We start from the raw sequence: 15,744 nt of genomic DNA on the forward strand, positions 1-15,744 counted from the left end.
TCAATCTGGTGCACTTTGAGGGCAACATGAAGAGATGTATGGATACAGCTCTCAACACTCATATGAAACAGAACTGTATATATTTCAATAATCAAAAAACCATTAGAATATGCTCACAAGCAATAACACATATTTGATCACCTCCTCTCTCCTATCTGTATCTTACCTAGTCTGCATTCTTTCTTTTTATTGATGCATATTTTACTAATCACTCCCCTTTCAAACTGTGCCTTTTATTTTTTTACTGACCTATAGGGGGTCTATATGGGTCCGCATACACACACCGTCTGGTTTTTAAGCATAAGTGGGGTCTATATACACACTGTATTACACACACACAAACACACTAAAAAAATACATGTACACATACTCTTACGCACACACATTAACATTGACACACACACACAGAGGTACTGAGGTGGGATCCATATATACACACAGTCTCTTTTTTAGGCATCAGTGGGGTCACTTTAAATACACACGTACACACTCACACAAACAAACTCTTACATCAAGTTTTATCACCAAATACTTTGATATTTGTCAAACACACTCACACAAATGCACACACATCACACACATACACACACACACACACACACACACACACACACACACACACACACACACACACACACACACACACACACACACACACACACACACACACACACACACACACACACACACACACACCTCTGTGGTTCCTCCTAATGTAATTGTTGCTGTAGAACATGTTTCAGTGTGATGATGGTGCACCATGACTCATTTGAACTGAAGGAGCATATTCTCTAAACTGAACTGTTGCTTTAACTCTGAATATGTGACTTCTCTGTATGAACGTGTTATTCTCAGCTAGAGTAAACTGGTGAAATGACTCCAGAGTGAGTTCACTGACGTGTTTCTGAGATGATAGAAAACTCTGTTTACCTTATCTTCTGATTTCTCTTCAGGACTCCAGGCTGAAGGAGAACACAACTCAACAGGTAAAGTGCTCAGTTTATTCACCCTGTTACTCTTTAAGTGATTACAGTCTGTAAACAACCTTTATCATAAAACATGATGTAGTTTAAAGACGTCACCACTAACTGATCCTAGTTTCATCATTTATGATTTTACCATGTTTGTGAAACCAGGATATACTTCAAAGGTAAACAACAAACCATCATCACCTTTTCATCACCACCACTTTTCATGATTATACTTTATAAATACCATCAGCTCATCACATTGAAAAGGAATCTAACTTCGATACAACCAACGTTAATATCTAGGCCGTCTCCGATACCGAACTCCGGTGCTGATAAGGCTCCGTTAAATGGCCGTCCAATCTTTTTAGGACTTAACCCCCCAGAATCTACACACAAGATCAACGTAATCTGCTAAGGGGGGCGTTTACAGCGTGGCCTCGAACACCAAACTGCCCGTCGTATCCCCATTTTAGGCACTCCAGCCACGGATGTCCGACCGCTAGGATAGCAAAACGGAGTGTATAGTGTAGTAGGTGTTGGTGGGCTGGTAGAACCTCAGAGCAGTATCTAAACTGCCCCTGGAGTGGAAACCCCGTGTCGTTGGGAGACTCCTTGGTAATTAGGGCAGCTTCAGGACCCACAATCCCTAACCCCCCATTTTGATCCCCTTATACCAATTAAAACAATGCAAAAGTAATATCAAACACAGCCAGAGTCAAACATTAATATCACAGCAGTGACATTACCACATCAGCAGAGCATATGTCATATTTCAACATTAATCAAAACCACATCAACCACAGTAACCAATGTGAAACTATAGTTTAACCTTAGCAGAGTTTCTATTCCCCTTAAACAATTTAAAATCCAAATGATCAACTAATGTCAGCCTTTTCCAGGGAAGGGTGTTCTTACCTCACTCTAAGACCAAGCAGATACCTTCAGAGACCACCAGAAAGACCAGGAATTGGGTCGAAATGTACAAAGTACAAACCGGTTTTATTAAGGTTTTAACAAAAATAGCGGATTTACAAGAATCCAAAAAACAACAAAAGTCAAAATACAAAAGCAACAGGATCACAAGTCAAATGTCCTAAAAAAGCCTTCTAAAAGAGCCCAAGCCCAGGGCTCAGGGCCCAGGGCTTGGGCCTGGGCCAAAGAGCCAAGACCCTCAAGCTCTCAAGCCTCCAAGCCTTCAAGCCTAAAAAAGCCTTAAAAACTCCCCTTTTCTCTTCACACATCATCTTTTATAGTCTCTTGCCTCCTCCCTCTCTGCATCAGGTGGTTTCCCCTTTTCTATATTTGAGGGAGAAGGAGGTCACATATGTTCAACTTTTACTTAATGAACAATTAAAAATGTCAAGTTAAAATTAAAACAAATAAAGACTTATAGTAATAATATGCCATTTTAACAAGAGGGAATATGAACATTTTTCATGAAAGCAGAACACATTGTCAATGTCATGTTTAGAATCAAGTTTTTTCTTAAACATTTAATTTCAAATATGCAAACTTTATACTTTAATTTATTAACAGAGACTTCATTTATTAACAGAGACAATAAGGACAGCTTGTCTCTACGATTCGCTGGTCCAGGAAGTTGGTTCAAGTCCTTTGCGTAGGCCGCCTGCATCCTGTGCTTCAGTGTCTTCATACCCGCTGTAACCGCAATACATAAAAGTAAAAAGCAAATTCTTGTCAAAGTTTAAAAAGCAAACTTATCTCGAAACAATTGAATATTATCATAATGTCACACAAAAATAATAGAATATAATGATTAAAAATCATGTACTGTATATCAGAAAACATAGATATGCACCACTGAGTATATAAGTGGGTTTAAACAACACAAAGCTAAATGGCTTAAGCATTATCATAAGTAGTCAAAAATGTATAGTAACATGATGTTAATAATAAATCAAGATACTCTGCACTTTTAACGGCACAATGTCGGCAGGTCAGGTCCACAGCATTTCTGGGGCCTTCTCTCATCTGTGGCCCGTCTGGTCAGCTGCTGTAAAAGATTAGTTTGGAGGCACATAAGTCCTAGACTTCTTAGCCGGAGGAGGACAGGTAGACCCTTCCCCAAGCTCCCTAGGACTAATGTCAAAATAATCTTCGAAATGTTCTGTAACATACCAGCGAGGTGGTTCCCTGTTATCCCCGCGGAGTCTCAGTGAGAGACCCGTCCTAGATGCTGGCAACAAATTATCAGATACATTTTCTCTCTGATATAAGCGTCCATCACCAACCAACCACTCAACAGAACGTCTATAAAGGGACTGAAAAATTGCAATAGTAAATATCACAAATGTTCTTAAAAATATTGTTACATCTACTTGGTTTTAAATTCATTACTACCAACCAGGAGTTGGATAAACACCAGATACTACAAAAGGAGTTGGTCAAAATCTCCAAAGTGAGCAAACCTATTCTATTCAATCACGCCTTAAACTGAGGGCACTTGTCTCTATATCATGTTTTAAATTGAAGTTGTCTGAAGTCCTCACCACCAGCTGCTCTTGCAGTAACAACTGGTGTACTTTTTTTATTGTCCTAATGTGCACAATGTAGTGACTGCTTTTTCGTCTTTTGTTTTCTTTGTTATGTTCTCTGTATTTTATATGTTTGTGTTATGTGTTATGTGTAACGTTGCTGCCTTCTTGGCCAGGTCAGCATTGAAAATGAGATTTTATCTCAATGTTTTTATCTGGTTAAATAAAGGTTAAATAAAATAAAAAAATAATTACTTTTAGCAGTTAAAAACCTTCTAACATTATTCTACTTATTGAACTGCTCCCTGATAGGAAGGAACTAATAACACAACTGAACTCTCCTTTCTGCTAAAAATTGATAAATCAATAAACAACTCAGCGTTGGCCGATTGATAAGGCCATTTTGCCAGTTTCTAATAAGTAAAATGGGGATAGCTAAGATCAAAGTCACAAATCCCCCATTCTTTAACGACTTTGGGGTAATCAAAACCAAATAAAAAAATAGTCAAAATAATTCCAATCAGGATCTCTTGTATTGACTGGGATGAACCATTCTCAAAGGTAAAGTTCTGTCTCTCCATTACGTACTGTCACTGTCTCAGGTCCAGAGAGTTGTGAGAGTATGTAAAGGCGGGGGTGCTGATCTCTATCTCGGAGCTGCATGTCAAACCGCATCAACATCCGGTGCTTAACCTGCAGCAAGGAGGAGAGTCAAAAAAGGAGAAATCTCCCTCTAACCAGTTTTGAACATTTTCTTTATAATTGTTTTCTTAAGCAGCTTTTATGGATAAAGGTTTTTAGCAAAGTTGGGAGAGGAGAAATCATGTTGATCTACCGAAGCCAACCTCTCAATTTCCCCCTGAACAACAGGATTCTCCCTCCCTAAATGTCTTCGTTTGTTTAACTCCCTTGTTTTGTTAACCCATGACCCAAAAAGAAACATGTACATTTTGAGATTAGCCATAGTAGTTTAAGGGCCAACCAAATCATCTTAAAGGTGAATTTTATCAGGAACAAAAATAATGTTGTCATGTACAGTAGTGCTTGTTGAAGCAGTCCAAATCTGAACAAAACACCTAAAACTATCGCGACAGCTAGAATAATAAGAAAAGCCAAAAGTCCCCACTTAGCTTTATTGAAAGCATAGAACATTTTTAGCCGTAAATCATTCACAAATGTCTTCTTAATTTTACCAAAAACAGAATGCATTGGATCCTATATTGAACTAGCAGACAAAACTGCTCTGAACAGAAAAAGTCCCAGATGGGACTCACAGGTCCTTCATTTCTCCCACCCCATCCCACGTGCAATGACAGCTAGATATTGCTGCCTTATCCTGAGGTGGTCAAGTGCCAACTATCAGCCTCGGCTGATGCTCCAAAGAGCAGTCTCTGCACAGTAACACTTTGCCTCCCTCTCTTTCCGAGACGAGGCAATCCAGTGGAGGATTCAAAGACGGCCCATTAGGGAGCCGTGCCGGCTTTTCATGGTTTGGGCCGTGCCATCTTACCATGGCAGTAACAACTCTACCAATTACACATTCACCGGGAACATAAGGTCCCCACTCCAAAGGCTCCAGTCTCTCTTCACGAAGGTATCCTTGCTTGGCCATATTGGCACCCAGTAGGGCTTTTCCCACTAGATGAGACCACAAACCCCGTCCCTGGACCAGGATTACCAGCCCCCCGAATGTATTCGCTAGTGCAGTCTGTGGCAGGGCCATTATTTGTCTTTCTTATCTGTGTGCAGTGTACTTAAGCAACATGTGTCAAGCTCAACAGTATTATTTTTATTTACCTGCACTACGGTGTCTTCTCCCTCAGTTTTAAAAATAATAATAATAATACATTTAATTTCTAAGTGCTTTTTCAGCAACACCATTAGTTTCAGGTTTATAAGAGACAGACTAGATTTGTGTGACACCGCGTGATTCTAACAAATCTTGAACATCAAAGTTCTTAAAATGTTTTCCATTATCTATTCTTAATGATTCAATATCTGGAAATTGAATTAACAGTTCTGTCAATCTTGTAGAAAAAGTCTTCCCCGTTGCAACTCTTAGGGGATAAACTCTCTTAGCACTTGAGCCATTGTCTGCACAAATAAGGAAGGAAAATAGTTTGACAGGGGCCCCGCCACATCAACACTGAAGTGTCTATTGGGTGTGTGTGATATAATGTGACGCAGGTGAGTTTCCGTCTTTCGAATACTCCTGAACGCGCACACTCGAGACAACTTTTCCTAAAGTTTATCACTGTCTCCCTTGCCTCAGGTATATCAATCCTTTGGCTTTTCATACACATGACCACTCTATCTGCCCCTACATGAGCTAAGTCTTGTGTATTTCCTATAATACGTTAAGGTGGTCGGGCGGTGTAACTCTCACTCTCTCTCCTTCCTTCCATTCCCCAGGTATAATAAGACGCAAAGACCCCAGGCTAGCTGGCCGCTCCCTTGCTAATTTATCAACCTCCCTGTTTCCTCTATCGGGTTTCCTAACCCTCACTTTCTCTCTAAGAAAACCTTGTTCCTTATCTCTTAGCTTGTATCCCTTTTTCAGTTCCCCCCTTCCTTCTCCGTTTCTGTATCACTCCAGTGACCGGATTCTAGGGTTTGATAGAGGTCTCTTATGTACAACTACGTTAGGAAAAGAGGTATTCTTTACCAGGCTACTTTCAGGTTCTTTTATTAGCTCGGTACATTGGATATGGTTTCTGGACTCAAACAACAAAATCAGAAAAAAGGCTTTTGTGTTCCTTTTTTCAGTTTTTGTTGAAAATCTTTATGGGATTTTTGGGGGATTTTGTTTCTTGTGTTAAAAGAGAAACACACACGTACACGGACCCATATTGCACATGTTCACCAAAGGGTTCAAATGACAGTGCCACACATAAACATGCTACTAATCTCTACGTTTTGCTTTCTGATTAAACTGTTTTTTAGCTCTACTTAATCATATGTTTCATGTTTCAGGTCCTATTAGTTTATAGATGTGGGGGAGATGTTATACTTGATTAGAAGAAGTGATACCACAGTGTAGAAATACTGTAACAAGAACAAGTCTGGTATTGAAATCTACTTAGGTCAAAGTATTAGGATCAAATAATGCTTAAAGTATATGACTCATATAGTATGACTATTTTCATAATAATATATTATAGTCTGGATTCTAATCAATGATCCATTCATGTGAACATCATTTTTAATTTAGCAGCTGGTAAAGGTGGAGATAACTTTAATGACTTGTTATACTTCCAGGTATCTTTATCCATAACAGAACTTCATCATTAAATTGTTGTTTTATTAATAATATGAACCTGCCAAGTAACCTCGAACTCATTTTGTCGGATACATGTAGTAGTATTATAAAACGATATACTCCAGTAAAGTAATTCAAACCTGTACTTACAGTACTTGAGTACACTGATACAAATTATAATAATACTATGATTATGTGTTTAAATTATACAAGAAATTACTAATTTTCTTTTACTCAAAATCTCTCCTTTTATTTAATGTGTTACTTGAATTTGCAAGTAATTTTGTATCTTCATTTTGATAAGTACATTTAAATCATAGCACCAAGTAAATGTTAACTAAAGTAATGTGTTGACCTACAACCATAGACTGTATATATAAAGCCTACAACCTGTGAAAAGCTAGTAAAATGTACAGGGCAATGTGAGTAAAGGTGGGCGACGCCCCAGATGAAGTCAGAGGAGTTTGCGCACGGTACAGACATTTGAAAAAAAGCAGACGGTTCCAACATGGACCCTCGTCTAATATGAATACTCGTGGATTTTGAATCATGTAAGTATATTTGTGTACTTTATTAACTCTGTACATCCCCGTTAGCTTGTGAGCTTAATGTGGATATCAAACAAACGTTTGCTAACGTCAGTGTTTCAGCTTAGCAATTTAGCTAGTTAGCGTGCTAGCTAATTTAGCCTGCTGTCATGGACGAGGCACACACAACATGTAATACTTAGTGGTTTAGTTGTTGCTTCAAATTAGTAAACAGCTGGCGAAATTACTAGTAGTTCAGAAGAGTTTATTTGTTGGTGGTGTTCGCGCTACATTTTCAAATGCTGCTCGGTAGTAAAGCAGTGTGTCGCCAAACTGAGTTTTCCTTTACTGTGGGAGTCAAGTCAGTTCACTCGCATGCATCCGACTGTGTGTGATGCACATGTGTGCTTTTATTTCCTGTGTACAGTGTACACTGAGACAGATAGCGGCACCAGATTCCTAAAAAAAAGGGTATGTCACATTCACTGTAGTGATGGGAATTATGGCTCTTTGAAGGGAGCCGGATCTTATGGCTCCGTTCCTTTCAAAGAGCCGTTCAAAAGAGCCGTTCAAAAGAGCCGTTTTTTTAAGGTTACTAGGTTTATCTGCAAAATAATCACCAGGATAATGATTGACTGTATTGCCAGACCTAATGTCAATAATCGGCATTGTAAACATGACACAAGGTGGCGCCATATCCATGTCATCATGTCAGTGAATGTACTTTGAATTTACCCTCTGTATGTGTTAAGTAAATAAAGTTGCCTTGCCTTGAATGAAATTCATGCAACTCTTAATATTAGATACTGTGTTTTTAAGTGGCGATGGAGATTATTTGTTGATCCTGCTTTAAAGGATATGTTGCCTTTACAAATGGTGCGCTTTATCACTGCCTGGGTTTTGGTTGAAGTGAATCCAAATGCTGCTGCGTTTTCGCGTTTGGCTCATTTACCATCCGAAAAACACGTTGTCTACCTGTCCTGTACCACTTGTTATGACTTCTCTCTCTCGCGTATTCCGTTAAGACCCACCCCATCTCACTCCTCGTGCTGAAACCTACCAAACAGAGTAGGGGCGGATCTTCACAGAATACGTTTGGGGAACAAAATCAAGCTTTTTAAAAGGCGAGTGGATTTTGGCAGGCAGTGAGTGCGGACCAACGATTGAACGATAACAAGAACGGCTCTCACAAAGTAGGACTCGGTTCCCCTCGTTCGTACCAAAGAGCCGTTCAAAAGAATCGGCTCGTTCGCGACCGACACATCACTAATTCACTGCCATGGACACTGCTCTGTGGGCCAGTCTGTGATGCGGCCAGAGGGGTGATCCAGGGAGACTACTGGGAAGTTGAACTGTTGGTGCCTCCTTCTGTAGCGCTTTGTCTCCAGTATCTTTCTGTACTTACAGTTATGTGTGTTTGCTACAATAATTGACATGTCTGTTAAACATCACCACGTTGAAGTTAGACGGAAGCCGTCCTCCCGCCTGGTGGAGCTTCTGGAAGAGTCTGCAGAGGAGCTGATTAAAGAGAACCAGGTAAATGTTCTGCTTGATTTGTGTTAAAAATGTGTCTGCTGTTCTGTTTGTACATCTCTATTCACTAAAGGTAAGTACATCTTGCCATTATGTGAAAAACCTCTTCAGTCTCCAGTTTTTAAGTTAACATTTAGATAAAGTACATTGGAATCTAATTTGACTGTATAATATTTATATATATTTTCAAACTTACTCAATTTCAATGTTTAATATTCTGATTCAAAATGTGTTTTTCAGGAGAATTGATAGTTTGAGCCTGTAGAACCCAATTATTTAATCAGGTTTACTTCCTGTTGGAAACAAAGAAAACATTTAATAAACTGAGCTTCCTTACTTGTAGTCATACTTTGACCGTAACAAATAAGAGTTAATATAAATTCCCATATCCACACTGTAGCTACTGCATATGATAATAAAGCCCTTTGAACCTTTTGAAGCTTACCCCATCCCCTCTGCTTAAAAAGAACATGGCTACTTAAACACTAAATTAAATAGCTAACTCAACCCAATCAGTTTTAGTAAAGTCACAGAAAAGTTTACAGTACTGTATGTTAACACTGATTTACATGTTTTGACAGAATGGAGGCAAAGATATTGTGGAAAAAGGACTATGCTGAGTGTCGTGAAGCTCCATGTCCCCCATGAAGTGCAGCAAAAGAAGACGCCACACCTCCCAACGTGTCCATCTCCATCGAGGGATCGGCGGTGCTTGATGAGGGTGAACGCCTGCCTTCTGCTCACGGACATCATCCATGCAATGAACTTAACTAACACATCAAAGTTGAAATACGCTTCTATCGTTTGCAAAAATCTTTCTTTAACTTAAAGGTGGGGTAGGTCATTTTGGAGAAACCAGCTTGAGTGCGCTGGAATTTGAAAATACACAGCCGGAAAAAATCTGCCACTTCCTTACAGAGCCCCTCCTCCAACACACACGAACGCGCACAAGATAAGTTTGTGCACAGATGGAAGGCTGACAGGCAGGTAGGCCATCCAGTTATTTTAGCCGGGCCGGCTAAAATGATTGGTCTTGCTTTTTACAGTACTACGGCTTCCACAGATTGTGGAAAAATTGTTATGGATTTTTTGTCAAAGCACTTAAGATATTCATTGCTATCGGGATGTTAAGAGCATTCCATGGAATATAACAAAAAGTGTATCTCGTGCCGGTTTCTCAAACGTACCTACCCCACCTTTAATTTCCTCAAGATTTCTCTTGAAAGTCCACATTTTTGCAGAAGCAGTGGTGTAATGTTGAGGTACTTGAGAATGCTCTTTTCGTTGCACTTTATACTCCACTATAAATCAAAGGGAAATATTGTACTTTGTGCTTCACTATCTTATATAGAGTTTATCAAGTATAAGGTTCTGTTTTTTAATTTACAAAAAATGTAAATATTGTTAGAAATCCTTGAGCTATTACGTTCTCAATGGTTGCTACAATTACTACAGGGTACTTTTTACATGTAATACTCAAACAGCATTTAGCTAATTATACTTTTACTTAAGTAACATTTTCATTACCAGACTTTCACTTGTAATAGAGTATTCTTACAGTGGTATGAATACACCTCTCCTTTAAAGGAGAGGTGTCATGCTTTTCCGGTTATTACCCGTCCCCTTGTGTGTTATGAAGGTTTTTATGCATGTAAACGGTGTGCAGAGTCAAAACCCTCAAAGTACACCCTGTAGCGAGTAAAACTCTAACACAGAAAATATCTCCCCAGAACGCCTCGTTGGAGATACGTCACTGCCCATTTGAGTCTTCCATTTCGTTCCGGGTACGGCATGATGTCAAGCGGTACCCGGAACGAAATGGACCAATCCCGAAGAGCCGTTACGTTACGTCCGCGGAGCCGTTACGTTAAGCCCCCGCTGATTGGTCCAAATTGACCAATCCACGGACTTCCTCACACACACACATCTGTGTGCAGGGAGCAGGCAGCTCTGCTGATTTCTCCTCCCTGGCTGCAGGCTGATAACAGACAGTTGGGATCGCGGCAAAATTCTCTCTGCAGACCCATTCTCACAGCGTTTATCAACCTTTTTCTTACTCAATATCAAGCCACACTTATTGTTTTTACTTCGGATGTGAGTTTGTGTGTGCTCAGGATGAATTTGGCTGTGTTTCGCTATGTATCCTAAACAAGGAAACAACACCTCCACGGAGCTCAGCGCGATTCACAACGTCCCGACCAATCAGAGCACACTGTGCTCACAGGGAGGGTGGGGGCTGGAGCTATTGGAGCTACAACGAGCCGTTAAAGGCAGAGAGTGAAATTCAGTGAATACAAGTAGTTTACAGAGATGCTGTATGAGAAACCAATGTGAATTTGGAAAAATGCACAGTATAAATCTATTTTAGTAGACCTCAACAATGGAATTATGATCAGTGGAAATGGCCATGACACCTCTCCTTTGCCACCCCATGTAAAATGTTCTAGAACCCCCACTGTGCAGGTGTGAGGTGAGGCAGGTAAAGGCGCATTTCCACTACACGGCCTCGCTCGGCCTCGCTCGGTATGGCTAGGCCTCGTTAGGACTGGCTCACTTTATGGCGCATTTCCATTACAGTTTAGTACCAGGGGTAGCAACTATAGTAACGCAGTGTAGGCGGAGCCGTGACGTCATCTTCAATGAGAACCCCAGAAAAACAACACAGCCGTTAGCTGTTAGCACTCAGAGCTCACAGCTCCTCATATATGTTCAGAAACTAGACAAAAGTTAAACAAGTACAAACCACAGACTGCCTGTGTCATGGCGAATACAGTCGCTGCTTTATTTATGTCTGTATAGGCCGTTGTTGTGAGTGTGGACGGTCGGAGCATATACTGCGTTAGCTTAGCCAATCTCCATTTAGAAAACACGCATTTTAAAAGGTTTTTCGCCTGCCGTCTGTCTGCAGACTTGTCAAAGCATTAATTCATGGTTTTTACTAACCGGTATCAGTATGTTGTTACTTCGGCATCATTTTGAAACGTGTATTACAATTAAATCACAGTCAAATATGTCCATCTTGTTGTAGTTGTAGCCCCCTTGCCAGCGATTCTCTCTCTAGTTTAGCATACTCAGCCCGACTCAGCCTCGTTGTCTCTGGCCCTAGACCCGCGATTTTATGAGGCCAGAAAAACTGTGAATTAGGACCCGCCGGCCGGTACTAGGCCAAGTGGAAACGCAACCAAAAACGGGCCGCTGACGTCACAGCCCTCTTAAACCGTTCTCCGCTCTGTAGTGGAAATGCGCCATAACACACTGCTGCTGCTCTGGCAGCGATAACTGGGAGCCTCTTATTAGTAATAGAACAGCGAACATGTCTGCAAACACAAACTCTGTCAGAAGTCTGCAGCTGTTAAAGCCACTGACAGCCGATCCAGCAGCGATCAGGAATCACAAACGGAAGTCCTTTAACGTCACACTCCGAGGAAAGGACGTCTCATTGCTCTGAAAACACATTTCCTTACTCCCTCCCTTTTCGTTTGGAGGAAAGGACGCAAGTGAGGGAAGCATGGACTCAAGTTCAGAGACTTAGGATGGACCTCATATCGTGTTCTTCTAAGCTAGAGTAGAAGTGATATTAACATTGTTTTCCGCTTCGTTCTGATGCCTTAGTTTTACCGGGAAGTGGGCAGGGCAGTGATTTCGCCCGAAAGGGACGCACTTATGTGATTGGCTTAAATGATGCAGACATCTGATTGGCTACAGAAACTCCCATCTTGAAAAAATGCATTTGTGAATCTAGCGGCGTCAGGGTGTCTCAGAAATCCACTCACAAAAGCGGATTTTATAGAAATGTAACATCAAATATGTTATTGATGCACAACATTTAACACTTTTAAAGCTCCCATGTCATGCTTTTCCGGTTATTACCCGTCCCCTTGTGTGTTATGAAGGTTTTTATGCATGTAAACGGTGTGCAGAGTCAAAACCCTCAAAGTACACCCTGTAGCGAGTAAAACTCTAACACAGAAAATACCTCCCCAAAACGCCTCGTTGGAGATACGTCACTGCCCATTTGAGTCTTCCATTTCGTTCCGGGTACGGCATGATGTCAAGCGGTACCCGGAACGAAATGGACCAATCCCGAAGAGCCGTTACGTTACGTCCGCGGAGCCGTTACGTTAAGCCCCCGCTGATTGGTCCAAATTGACCGATCCACGGACTTCCTCACACACACATCTGTGTGCAGGGAGCAGGCAGCTCTGCTGATTTCTCCTCCCTGGCTGCAGGCTGATAACAGACAGTTGGGATCGCGGCAAAATTCTCTCTGCAGACCCATTCTCACAGCGTTTATCAACCTTTTTCTTACTCAATATCAAGCCACACTTATTGTTTTTACTTCGGCTGTGAGTTTGTGTGTGCTCAGGATGAATTTGGCTGTGTTTCGCTATGTATCCTAAACAAGGAAACAACACCTCCACGGAGCTCAGCGCGATTCACAACGTCCCGACCAATCAGAGCACACTGTGCTCACAGGGAGGGTGGGGGCTGGAGCTTTGGGAGCTACAACGAGCCGTTAAAGGCAGAGAGTGAAATTCAGTGAATACACGTAGTTTACAGAGATGCTGTATGCGAAACCAATGTGAATTTGGAAAAATGCACAGTATAAATCTATTTTAGTAGACCTCAACAATGGAATTATGATCAGTGGAAATGGCCATGACACCTCTCCTTTAAGAAAAGGGCCGGATACTCCTTGGACCTCTGAGTGACAGTATATCAATGTGTTTCTGTACCTGCTTTGTTTAATTTAACGGATGTATGTATAGTATTTGTTAAAATCATTGTAAACTGTAGATTCATCATGGCTTGTATCAGACAACAGAACAAAAATAAATGTGTTTGTGTTGTTTAGGTCAAAAGGACACCTAGTGGGTACAAATGGTAATTACTGTACAGTGCTTTGAGTTATGTGTTGTACTTTCAGTGTTGCCGTAGTTATGCAGAACACTTATATGTATTCAGACCATAGACTGTATATATAAAGATTCAGACGCACGTTTCTACTCTGCATTGTTGTCTAAGAAAACATGCCTGTAAGTGTTTCTATGCTCTGTTGTTTCAACATTGTTAATGAAGAGTATGTGTGAGGGATACATTGTTAAATGGTGGAAATATTGCTGTGAATTCATTGTTGCAACGATGTATGCTAACCGCTAGCCTTTCAATGTAATTTCCCATAGGGGTTACCATGAAGTTAACGCATCGTTTATCATATGGTTGTTAACACGCGGGAAATGTATGATATGTTAAATTATTGCTATGCTTGAAATGAATGTACATTTTCTTGTGTGTCCAGTTTTACAGTGCTTTCTGAGTAAAACTTTCAAACGGAACTTCTGAAGCAGAGTTTTCTTCCTGTTGTCTGTCTGCCCAGCTGCGGGGGCAGATTAGTGTTGTTTAAAAGGGTCTACTGTTTCATGTTTTGTAGTAGCCTTAGTGTAAAACAGTTTTATTGAATAAGAATTGCATTTGATTTTCCTAAATCTTTCTCCCCGTTTTTTTCAGTGTAACCTCAAACTCATTTTGTTGAATACATGTGATGTAGTAGTATTATAAAACGATATACTCCAGTAAAGTAATTAAAACCTGTACTTACAGTACTTTAGTATATGTACTTTATTACTCCCCACCACTGGTTTATAGAGAGCTGGAGTTAATGATCTGATTATCACTCGGAAGTATTAATAGTATAAATGATTAATTATTAAAATATGCTAATATCATTGAAGGTACATGACTCTTGTTTCTCTTCAGAGCCTGGTGTTAGGCTGGTGGGAGGAGAGAGTCGCTGTGCAGGAGCTCTGGAGGTGGAACATCGGGTAGAATGGAGACCAGTGGAGGACTCTAGCTCTCTCTGGAACCTGAAGGCAGCAGGTGTCGCCTGCAAAGAGCTCGACTGTGGCTCTGCTGTTTCTGTGGGACTGAGAAAGGAGTCCTCAAAGAGACCTGTGTGGGTGATCAGACCTGACTGTCTTGAGTCTGGATCTGCTCTGAGGGAGTGTGCACAATCATCTTCCTCTAGAGACATCCTGACTCTCACCTGCTCAGGTAAGCCCATCAGTGACATCATCAGTGACATCATCGATGACATTTTCATTTATTGTTTTCATTTTCTTGTTTTTACAATTTAAAAATACACAAACCCAAATAACAAATGATAAACAGTGTATGAAGCAGCCGGGCGTAGTGGGTGGGCTACTGGGTCTATAGGCCCACCCACTCATTCATCAACAATGACTGAGAGAAAATATAGTTTACCGGATTATTATTTTTGATTATCAAAATGAATAATTAAATAATAAAATAATAGCAAAAATAAGTTTCCCTTTAAAGAATTCATACAATTAGAAGCAACATTTATTAACGTAATCAGGCTTCTGTTGTGTGAGGTGTCCAACCACAACAGGCCAATGTAAAATGGCCTGTTGTGATTGGCCTACATAGCTCACATAGTCGAAGCGTGGCGCAAACACAACGTAGGACGTCCCACAGACCCCGCAGATGAAGGAGGAAAATATAGCACTCATTTACAGAGTCAAAAGAATCCATGTTCAGAGTTTTAAAAAGAGTGAGAGGGGAGAGGCCAGAACCATCATCCTCACAGCAGGGGCCGTCTCACTCCATATTCTGCCTTTCTAGGCTTTTTGTGTCCGTAAAATATATCAATGTAATGTGAACCAAAATAAATGAACAAGCAGTATTACATTTCATTTCACTCATTGCAGCCTGGAGCACGGCTGATATGAAGAGTCATGAAACCCACCGGGTTATTTGGAGCCTCCACCTCTAGAATGATACAATTCACCATTTAATGGAAAACACAGGATCAATATACAAACAACAGCTTGAATTCAATGATGACGCCATGTTTAAGAACAACGTCTTTAAAAACATCAATCAGATAACACATGTGAAACACACATGTAAGAGTAAAGAATCAAACCTTTTGAAAGTGT

At 40.6% G+C, this 15,744-nt stretch overlaps 1 protein-coding gene and 1 long non-coding RNA gene across 2 annotated transcripts in view; both read left to right on the forward strand.

Moving 5' to 3' along the window:
- LOC117496882 (CD5 antigen-like) overlaps positions 1-15,744 on the forward strand; it is a 34,957-nt gene that overhangs the window by 2,604 nt on the left and 16,609 nt on the right. Inside the window, exons 2-3 of the mRNA XM_034148729.1 lie at positions 954-986; positions 14,543-14,836. The gene's annotated coding sequence lies outside the window, so the exon portion shown is untranslated. The remainder of the gene's footprint in view (positions 1-953; positions 987-14,542; positions 14,837-15,744) is intronic.
- Positions 7,207-9,651, forward strand: LOC117496917. Its single transcript, XR_004557328.1, has 3 exons — positions 7,207-7,276; positions 8,715-8,788; positions 9,367-9,651. It is a non-coding gene; the product is annotated as an uncharacterized LOC117496917 (long non-coding RNA).

Source organism: Trematomus bernacchii, unplaced genomic scaffold (assembly GCF_902827165.1).
Source record: "Trematomus bernacchii unplaced genomic scaffold, fTreBer1.1, whole genome shotgun sequence".
Classification (NCBI taxonomy): domain Eukaryota; kingdom Metazoa; phylum Chordata; class Actinopteri; order Perciformes; family Nototheniidae; genus Trematomus; species Trematomus bernacchii.